The sequence below is a fragment of the Vombatus ursinus genome, unplaced genomic scaffold (assembly GCF_900497805.2).
Source record: "Vombatus ursinus unplaced genomic scaffold, bare-nosed wombat genome assembly UNPS02014809.1, whole genome shotgun sequence".
Taxonomy (NCBI): Eukaryota; Metazoa; Chordata; class Mammalia; order Diprotodontia; family Vombatidae; genus Vombatus; species Vombatus ursinus.
Window position 1 is genome coordinate 22,360,034 of NW_020954587.1, and position 11,127 is coordinate 22,371,160.

Consider the following 11,127-nt stretch of genomic DNA (forward strand, 5'->3'; position numbering starts at 1 on the left):
AGAATTATCTGCATAGAGTTGATAGTTGAATCCATGGGAACTGATGGAATTACCAAGTGAAATAATATGGGAGAAGAGAAGACGGTCCAGGATAGAGCTTTGGGGACACCTAGAATTAACAGGAGTCACCTAGATGGAGATCCAGTAAAAGAGAATGAAAAGAGAGGTCAAACAGGTCAGAAAAAAATCAGAAGAAAGTAGTGTCGTTCTTCCAAGAACCACCTTTTTGAGGAAGAGCTTAAATCAGTCATGCTTCACTCTCCGGACTTTGCCGCCATAACCCTCAAATTTTGCCACCATGGCCCCTTCTGCTTTTCAGCTCCTTTTTATGTGTTGTTTTTCATTTTAGTGTAAGTTACTTTAGGGCAAGGACTTTATTGGGGGGGTTGTATTTGTGTTCCCAGCACTTAGCACTTAATAAATTAATTAATAAATGCTTGTGACTCATTGACTCAAAGAAAGGTTCTTTGATGGAGCAATATTCAAAGAATGTGGGAAGAGATCAGATCAAGAATGCAAGTAGAGGGAACAGCCTTAGAAAGGATAAGGATTCACGGAAAAGAGAAGAGAAAAATTGGTTTGGAGAACCTCTACCATTCCATGTAGTCAAAGAGATGTTACATCATCTCTACATTTCTTCTTTAATTCCAGCCTGTTCTGCTTAGGTCTTGGGAACTATCAGGCTTTCTTCTGATGAATAGACAAGATGGCTAATCACTCATCAGTAAGTCAAGTTCACAAACAAGTTCCTAACTTGCAGTGGAACCTTAGAAACTGGAGTCACTGAGTAGACTTAGGAAATAATACAGTTCAGAAGCAAGACTCAGAGTATGGATTTGGGTTGACCTTTTGTCCATCTTGTAATAAATACTAACTAACCACCAAGATTTATGGGATAGATAAAGAGAGAAAATAACTTTGAGGTTAAGTGTTAATAGTTGGCCCAGAAAGGAGAAAAAGAGTGAAAGTGTAGGTCAAGAAGTCTAGGCAAATCTTCCATAGACAATGCATTCTCATTGATAGAACCATTTGCTGGTTCTGTATCATGAGCAGTGTTGGGAAGAGTATAGAATTGTGGGAAAACTGAATAAAACAACAACAACAGCAACAGCAAAAGCAAAATTAATAAGAAGGTGATGTGGAAAAGAGCTCAGATCAGGAGTTAAGAGACCAGCCTGGGCACTTGCCCAAATTACTTATTCTCTCTGGTCAAAGGAGGGGGTTAGGCAGCAGGATCTTATGAAAGTGTTTTTAAAGAAACATTTTGTTTCTCATATCAACATTTTATTTTATGAATCTAGAATTCTCCTTGAGTTCTTATATTGTTAGGCAGCAGGAATCAAAAATAAAAAATCTAGGAAAAAAATCCCATAACATTTTTAAAGGATCCCCGCCCCCTGCTTTGAACATGAAAGAACTCAAAGGCAAAAATAGAATGAATTTGGGGGAGACTTAAAATAGCCAGTTGTAATTTTGACAGTGCATTCAAATTTTTATAAAACGCTATTTTCTAAAGGTGAAAAGTGAGAAGTGATTATATGAAGATACATACTTCTCCTGTATTTGAATATTTTAAACAAAACTTAACTTTACATGACTCTCTAACATTTCTTTATATGAAATAAGCCTAAAGTTTAACATCATACTGTATATAATGTAACACTTGCTGAAAAGAATTAAGAAATATAATCCAGAAATAGTTTTAGTGCCTGCAAAAATTAATATCAAGAGAATTATATGACATCCAGATTAATTTTTGTAATATGCCTTGGTTTATAAAACCAAACTTCATTAGCTGGGAATAACCCATATGCATTCTAAATTTCCCATTTTGACTTAGGGTAAATTTTCTTGACCTCATATCAACAGATGACATTCTTTCTATGAATGACATCAGCTTGGAAATACCCTGTGGCTTCCTGAGGTACAAATTAACATTTCATCGTGATTCTCATTTACATTATTATTCAGACTTTCACTTCTCTTTTATGCTGTCATTTTGAAAAAGTGAAAATGAAACTGTCTCAGTGACCAGCTATTTACACACCAGAGAACAGAAAACTAAAATTTGATGTCATGTTTTAAAAGGGTCAGTCCAAGAAAATTGTAAAAGCTCCTTACAAATCTGTAACCCCAAAATTATTGAACTTAACTTATCTTGGTACTGGACCATTAGTTCCAGAATTCTGCTTTTTGGCTAGGAATATTAGTTTATGTTTTTTGAGTTTGTCTTTTTGAAAGTTCAAAATATACAAAAAACATATCATATTGATTAAAAAATTCCCAAAATGTCAAATTTATTTTTATGAACAAAGTTTACATTGCCAAAAGTATCATATGTGAAAATTCTCTGCCTGATTTTAGATTCAAAATCTTTAATTAACATTCCTTAACTTTGAAATGTTTTTGCATTTTTTTTCACTTTCTGTAGAACCATAAAAAGTATATCATAGGATAGAGTGTTATAAATTTCATAAGCAAATTTTCTCTTAAGAAATTCAGATTAGGTTTAATTACGTGGAAAAGATTGTTATTTGGTACAAGTTTAAACTTATATAGGTCTGTCTCTTAGAAACTGAATTTATATTTATATTTATAAGAATTAAAAAGAATTATTTCAATGTTTAGTCTAAGAATTCTTTAGGAATTTTACATGACATTATAGCTATTTTCTCTGAAAATAAGGCTATTAAAGCATTATAGGCTTATTCCTCCTGCTAACCTTAGGATTATTTTTCTCCAAATGACACCCCTCATTTCACAATTAGGTCTCAGTGTTTTATGTTTAGGGGTGACCTTTCTGACCAAAAATATTTCTCCCACTATGCTTGCCATAGTGCTAAAATGTCCCTTATCATGCTCCCCTCCACCTCAATTCTGCTCCTGACTAAATACAATAAACTTGATTGAATTGCTCCTATTCTGCACTGATTAACTGATTAACAAAACTTGACTCAACTTCCTCCACTCAGTTTAGGTTGAACATGCAAAACCCCTCTCCACACAACACTCTTTAGCTGCAGAAGCTCCCTCAAATATAGCACCCAACACTGCACATGACCCCACAATGCTGCACCCAGAAAACACCTAGGGATTTTTCAGACCAACTGTCCTACAGGGACGGACTGTGTCCTATTGGTCCACTCAAATGCCCAGGCTGCTGCTGATTGAGAAAGCCCTCCAAACCAAATCTGTGTTTGGAAGCTGAAGTCGAGACTGAGGGAATAGTCGTCATTAGCATGCTGCTTAATTTCTTTTCCTTTCAGTTTGGCTACTCACCTTATTTGACTTCCAGTCAAGTCGACTGACTGAGGATCGTGTAGGTCTCTGCTGAGGCCCAAGAGTCAGAGCCCTGAAGCTGCAGTTCTCTCTGTCCTGAAAAGGTCGTGTTCCCTGAAGCTCTCTCAGATCCCAGTTGTGTATATTATTTGTTACTGTTCCAGTCTCTGAGGGATATGGGGAAGGGAGAATGTGGTACTCCTTTAAGTGTGAGGATATATATTCTCAAATTACTGCCAAAACTTAATTTTCAAAGCACTTTGTAGAAATCTTCTCTTATACCTGCATAGGCCTAAACGTGTGTCTAATTCCTTCAACCAACTCCAATACATTTCATCATCTGATTTTATCTAATGGCTCTAGGAACTTCATTCCTTCTTAACTTGATTAATTAGGTTCTTTGGGAAGGTTGAAACTTGTCTTTTTCTGAGCCTTGTACTATAGAACCTCAAGGATGGTTCACATGTGAACCCAGAAATTAGTATTCTTCTATACTTCTAACACATTGTGATACAACTTAATAAGCAGATATCATTTTGTAAAGCTCTCATAGGTTATCACCTGTCTGGGTTGCTTGCAAAGGGCTTCCACAATCCAAAAGCAAAGTGTAGGAAATAGAAAATCAAGCCTCCCTTCTCAAAGGGAGTGCCTGGTTGCTGCAAAGCTCAGAGTACGTGAGGTTCTCTACACAATGATTAGGTAACTGGGATTGACCAAAAGTCACCTCTCACTCTTAGTTGAAGAACCAAACTACCTTGGGTAAAAACTGTTCCGTGATTCTCTTAGAATACAGTGTTACCCAACGGGGATCTAGACAAAACTTCTTCAGTTTTATAGGTCCCTATACCATAGATAAGAGATCCAAGCAAAATTCCTCTGGGCCGTTATATAAAAAGGGCACTTAAAGTTTCCCTAATGGATCCTTGCCACTGTGAGGGCAATCCAAATGGCATTCAAAAATCGTCCAAAAATAGGACAAGCAAGCTCAATTGAAAAAGAAAGAGAACAGGATTAGGTAATCTTCAAACATGTATGGGATTATCAATCATGATTAAACCCATAAGGTTATTACTTGGCATTTCTAGGCTGGCAGGAAAATCTTTTCTTATGAACCCGCAGGCCGTAAGGATCCTACAAGGTGAGCAGTTTAGGTCTGTTCAAAAACAAACAAACCAAAAACGAGGGATTCAAAACCCATGCTTTTTAAAATGGAAGAAAGGAATAAACATTTATTAAGCACCTTCTATATGCCATCCTTTGTGCTAAGAGCTTGACAATATTATTTCATTTGATCCTCACAACAACTTTGGGAAGTAGATGCTATTGTTATACCAATTTATAGTTGAGGAAACTGAGGCAGAGAAAAGTTAAAGTGACTTACCCAGGGTCACGTAATTAGTAGGTGTATGAGTCCAGATTTGAATTCAGGTCTTGTTTCTAGGCCCTAGGCATCCAATATGCCATTTGGTTAGCTGTAATAGTCATATTGGGTACAGTAATGCAGTAGATATTGGTACATAAACAGTCAAACAAGCAAAAGTTTTCACGGGGCAGCTAGGTAGTGCAGTGGATAGAACACTGTCCCTGGAGTCAGGAGGACCTGAGTTCAAATCTGACCTCAAACACTTGACACTAGCTGTGTCACCCTGGGCAAGTCACTTAACCCCATTGCCTAGCCAAAAAAAAAGTTTTCACAAATTAACTAATCTGAGTATAAGAGAACACTTTGAAGACCTGACTACTATATAATTATATACAATTAAACACTAGGGAAAAATGCTAATTTTTCTCTAGTGGATCTTGAAAACTAGGATATCCAATGATGAGAATCACAGAGAATTTCTCTAGTGGGTTCCTGAAAATGTGAGGGGTTCAATATCTGCCTCAAATGAAACCCTACCATGTAGCATCCTCTATGGGCTTATCCACCCAACTCCTACTTTCACAGACTGGGTGAGTTCCAGGAGGGCATTTAATTCTCACTTTAAGTTCTAGGGGGGGCTAACCCTGAGACATTGGGAAAGTACTATGACTCAACCCCCCATCCAGTGTGTTCCCTTGTATCAATTAGCCAGTTGATATCAATTAGTTTTTACAAAGGGATGTTTACTGAGAATGAAAACCAAGGACCAAAGTACAAAAACATCCCCTTTCCCCTAATTGGAAGGTATACTCTCCCCTTTGTACCTACTTGGTATTTGGGGAAAGTGAGTTCAAATTTAAAGTGGTTGGTGCATAGCTGTCACTTTCTCTCCTTCCCCCCAATCTGTTCATAGCTATATGAGTGCTGTGTGGGGACATCAGGCAGACACAGTCACTAGTGTGGCTGCCGTACCCCCCTTTCACCTTGAGGCTCATAGCAATTCTTCCTTCTCACTTGAAATGTGCTATGAAAGAGAACAAGAGATTGTCTGCTTGAGCATTTTGGATGTAGTGATGTATTATTACATGTGCTCTAAAGAGGTGGCAGGAAGCCTCTCCATTACTCATGCCTGAAACTAGTCTCGCTAAGTTGGATTCTATATGTTGGAAATATTCTAAGGGCTAATCCCTGACCTATTACAACGGCAAAAGGGAAACTGGCTCAAACTTACCCATTTGGCTAAAGATTTAGGCCCCTCCCAACTTGTTCCAGGATCTTGATGGTCTAGGATCAGGGGAGGGGAACAGTAAAGTCTGGATTCAATCAAAGGGCCGCACTTGAGGACCTAGAGGACCACATGTGTCCTTGAGGCTGCAGGTTCCCCACTCTGGTCGATGTTTTGTTTTGTTTTTGTTTTCTTGTTGTTATTGTTGTTTTTCAATAATCTATGGTATTGGGGGCAGCTAGGTGGTACAGTGGATAGAGCACTGGCCCTGGAGTCAGGAGGACCTGAGTTCAAATCCAGCCTCAGACACATAACACTTACTAGCTGTGTGACTCTGGGCAAGTCACTTAACCCCAATTGCCTCATCCCCCTCCCCCCCAAAAAAATCCAAAACCAAACAAATCAAAAACAAACAAACAAAAAACCCAAACCAATCCATGGTATTTCAACACCCTAAATTTAATGAAGCACATGATTCTAGTCTCAAGTGGCATGTACAACCAGGGAAGCTGAATGGTTCCTGGTTTTCATATATCTCCATACCATTTTGGGCAGGCCAAAGGAACTGTATATAGAGGTGGCTTTTGGGATGGTTCACAAGCAGCTTCTAGGGCTGTCCCAATATGTGTAACTTATGGATTGTGGAGGGATAATGATGGTTATTTCAGGATTGATGGGCCTAAATGTTCACATCATTATTAGGCTGTAGAGGCTAAAGCCTAAGATGCTATGTATTTAAGGTAACATTCAAATAGTCAGTAATAACACACAAATAAAGAGAAAAGCAGTTGGATGTAACATAAGATACAGGATAGGAATGGCCTTAAGGAACAAACTCTTGAAAATGTCTCCCTAGTGGTATATAGTCAAATGGTACTCTTGGGTGATTCGTAGGAGCTCTCTGTGTTGAGTAGTTGCTAGTAACTCACTCAGACTGCAGTGGGAGCTGGCTTCTGAAGCTGGCTGGTCATTTTACTCTGCTCCGTCAGAAGTTGTTCTAGCTCTCTAAAGGGATATTCTCTGCAAAACAAGCAAGTTAATACAGGATATTTCTGAGGTGACATTAATGAAGGAGCACTCTCAACGTAAAATTTGATAACTACTGCCATCTGGTGGCGTCACCCAGATGGGAAACAATGTTAGGACGTGGCTTGTATTTGGTAAATAAATAAATAAATGAAATAAAAAAAAAATATGGCGATTATATGGTAGGGTTTCCTGAATCTACCAGTGGTCTCACCAGTGATGGCTCAGGTCATAGTGATAAGTGTGTGGCTTGTGTAAATAATTCTAGTTCAGTCAGACCCAGCCTATTCATATGTTATACAATCATCTATATGGTTGTAGAAGTCAGTGCAGGACTCTTTAAAAGTGAGTGGACACTATTGGTCACTGGAGAACTGGGGAAATATTTGCATGTTGTAGCAGACTGTGGTAGTTTATAGTAAACTTTAATTTGAGACCATGTACAATATCATTGCATTGTGTGTACTCTTGGAGCATTAACCTCTATACCTCAAAGCAAGTGAATAACTTCTCTCCCTGAGGTGCCTTGGTGAATGCCTTTAAGTTTATTGTACTACTGGTATGAGGGCAGCTGCCATATTATGGCCTCTGGTAATACAAATTTTAGTATATCCTGGCTTCTACTAGACCAATTTGATTTTTATCCAGTGCCATATTCAGCATTGTTTGCTGCTTGTTGGTCCTGAAACCTACAATCAATGATTTCCATTTCCCGAAGAAGTAAGAACTTTTGAATGTCAGTGAGAATTTCTCAAAGATATTTGCCTTTGGTACTATCTACTATCTCTTCTGAAATAATGTCTCCGAGTTTCCTTGGGTGGTATGGGATGTGGGATTGTACTTTTAATTTTTATATTTTAAAAATTTCATTATTTATTTTTCACATTAAAAACATTTTGTGTTCCAAATTCTCTCCCCCCCACCCCGTCCATTGAGAAGGCAAGCAATATGATATCAATTATACATGTGAAATCATGCAAAACACATTTCTATATTAGACATGTTGTAGGAAAAAAAGCAAGAAAAATAAAGCGAAGAAAGTATACTTCAATTTGTACTCAGAGTTCATCATCTAGAGTTGTACATCCAGAATTCTCTCTCTGGAAACAGATAGCATTTTTCATCATGAGTCCTTCAGAATTGTCTTGGATCTTTATATTGTTCAGAGTAGCTAAGTCTTCGACAGTTGCTTATCATTACAATATTGTTATTAATGTGTACAATGATCTCCAGGCTCTGCTCACTTCACTTTGAGTTTAGTTCCTATAGATCTGCCCAGGTTTTTCTGAAACCATCTTCCTTGTTACAATAGTACTCCATTACAATCATATACCACAACTTGTTTAGCCATTCCCCAATTGATAGGCATCCCCTCAATTTCTAATTTTTTGTCACCACAAAAAGAGCTGCTATAAATATTTTTGCACATATAGGTTCTTTTCCTTTTCCTTTGATCTTTTCATGATACAAACCTAGCAGTGGTATTGCTGGGTCAAAGGATATACACAGTTTTATAGCCCAAGTGCACTCCTTTAAAAAAATGTTTATTTGAGAATTATTGTCAACTGGTCATGATGGATCCAGGGGACCTGCCACATTTCAGGTAGATTGTACTCAGGCAGTGTGGGAAACATTTTATGATTTTGTTGATTCCCATACACTAGTAACACTACCAATCCCTAGTGTAACTCTTCAGTGGTTAAATCATTGTATCACCTTAAGATCAAATTGGGGGAGTGCTGTTGGGGTGTTATTGTATTCAAGAGGTAGTGTGTAGTAGGAGGAAAGTTGGATTTAGGGTTAGAGGACTTGGCTGCAAAGCCTGGCTTTTTTACTTGCTACCTATGTGACCTTGGATAAGTTATTTAAACTCTTTGGGCTTCAATCTCATCATCAATAAAAGGAAGAGGTTGAATGAGATAGGTTTTAAATTCCTTTTCAGTTTTAAATCTGTAATTCTGTGATCCTATGCTTTTCAAATCCTTCAAATCCTGCTTTTTCTCAGATGTCAGTCATGCAAACCTCAAGGATTTATATAAGAACAGATTACCAAAGCCACTGGGATACAGTTCTAAAATTTAAAAAATTTCTTCCTTTTTCTTTTCTCCCTTCCTTTTCCAGTCCATCATGAGTTCAGCCTTGGTTTGCACCAAGTACAAGGGACCTTGGAGGTGAAGATCACACATTTTTTGTGCTATAGTATAAAAAAAATTCCCTGATGTTCAAGCCGAAACTACTTTAGCGATCTACTTCCCTTAGCCCTCCCATATCAAAACACAATGCTTTGTACATACTAAGTGCTTATTAAAGCATTTATTAGTGCTTTTTCATTCATTCATTCACTCATTGAGTCAGAGTGCTGTGCTGATGCAATGTTGCTACAAATCATAAAGGAAGCATGTACCTAAGAGACATTATGTAATGCTAAACAGGCAAAGAAAATTAGCCACTTCCTTATGCAAAGGCTTGGCTTTTGGCTTTGGCTTGCACTATATACTACAACCAATAAGCTCTATTGTCAGCCACAGAGATATTTGAGCCACATTAGTGGTAGCCAGGTCAAGTTACATCTGAGAATTTTCCTTCATTTGAACTTTTGGACACAGGTTATACCTTTTCTCACCTCTTGGGGCTATCCAATCTGTGTTCCCAAATATTTTGGGTATGGTCTTTACAGGTGTATTTTCCCTCTTGGGTTTTTCCACATCTATATGACCTATTTTTACAGGCATGCATTGGTCTATTTTTGGTCCAGTCATAATTTTGGTGGGGGGAGAGGATGAGGCAAGACCCAAGAAGGACAGACAGCTAAATGTGAAATATATCAGAGTTAATGTCTCTATTTGGTATTATAACAATTTTTTTTCACGTAAGCAAGTTACTTTATGGGGTCCAGGTTTAGCTTATTATTGTATGTAGCCTGGGCTGCTGGGTCCTAACCCTAACCATAACCCTAACCCTTGAGGGGCCTTTTGAGCATGCTGTTTGCTTGACATGGAGCCCGTTGTATTCCCTACAATGTGGGTGGGGTGGCCTCCTTTGATTGATTATCTGTAAAACTGGCAAGACTAAGTCATTCCTCCCTTTTAGCCACACTCTTTTCTGCCTCTTCTCACCACACCCCCTCCACAAGGAAAGAAAGACTAAAGGCAAAGAAAACTGGCTTCCATTTTGAACAGAAACCTGGTCCACATTGAACTTTACAAACTATGTGGAGCTCTCCCTACAGGGATTTGGGGCCTGGGGTTAACTTGGCATTGCCCTTTTCTCAAATGAGAAAACTGTCTTGGGTGGAAAGTCTTCCTATGATTCCTTCAGTGCATAAGACCAAGCAACTAGGGTCTATACAAAAGGTGTCCATTTCTACTGTTATGGGAAAAATATCTCCTCTTTGAGTTCATGTGGTAGGTAACTGCTGCTGAAATAGATCTACCACAATGCAGAAATTACAGAGGTAAGAAAAAGCTAGGTTTTATTATTATGCTTAAACATGATGTCAGGAAAAAAAAAAACTATTGAACAATTAGAGCTATTCAAAAGTTTACCTTGAAAGTTGGTGAGTTCTCTCGCTTTAGAAGTCTCTAAGCCAAAGCTATATGACCATCTATCAGACATGTTGTAGTGGGGATTCCTTTGTGTATGAGTTGAACTAGAAGACCACTAAGGTCCCTTCTAACTCTCAAATTCTATGAAAATGGTGATGTCATTGAGCGAAATGGATAGAGTCAGTTTAGGGGTCAAGATGTTGACTTTAGCTTTGGACATGTTGAACTTGAGGGGCCAGTCGAGGTGGACATATATATGGCAGGGAGTTGGAAATGTGCTACTTGGATTCAGGGGAAAGATTAGGGATATATAGAGAGATTTGGCAATCATCTGCATAGAGGTGATAATTTAAACAGTGTAAGTAGTTTATTAGGCAAGATCATCAAAGGAAGGAAGTGTAGAGCAAAGTGAAAAGAAGACCTATATTTAAGGAGTAGGAGGAGGATGAAATAATAAAGAACCAGCAAAGAAGAGTCATCAGATAGGTGGGAGGAGAACAATGTGAGAGTAGAGTCATCAAAGCCAAGGGGAGAGAGATTGTTCAGGAGCACTGGGTGGTTAACAGTGTTGAAAGATAGAGAAAGATCAACTGCAAAAAGCCTATTGAATTTAGCAGCTAAGAGATCATTGGTGACCTTTGAAAGAACAGTTTCAATAGAGTTCTGGAGTCAGAAGGCATTGCAAGGGT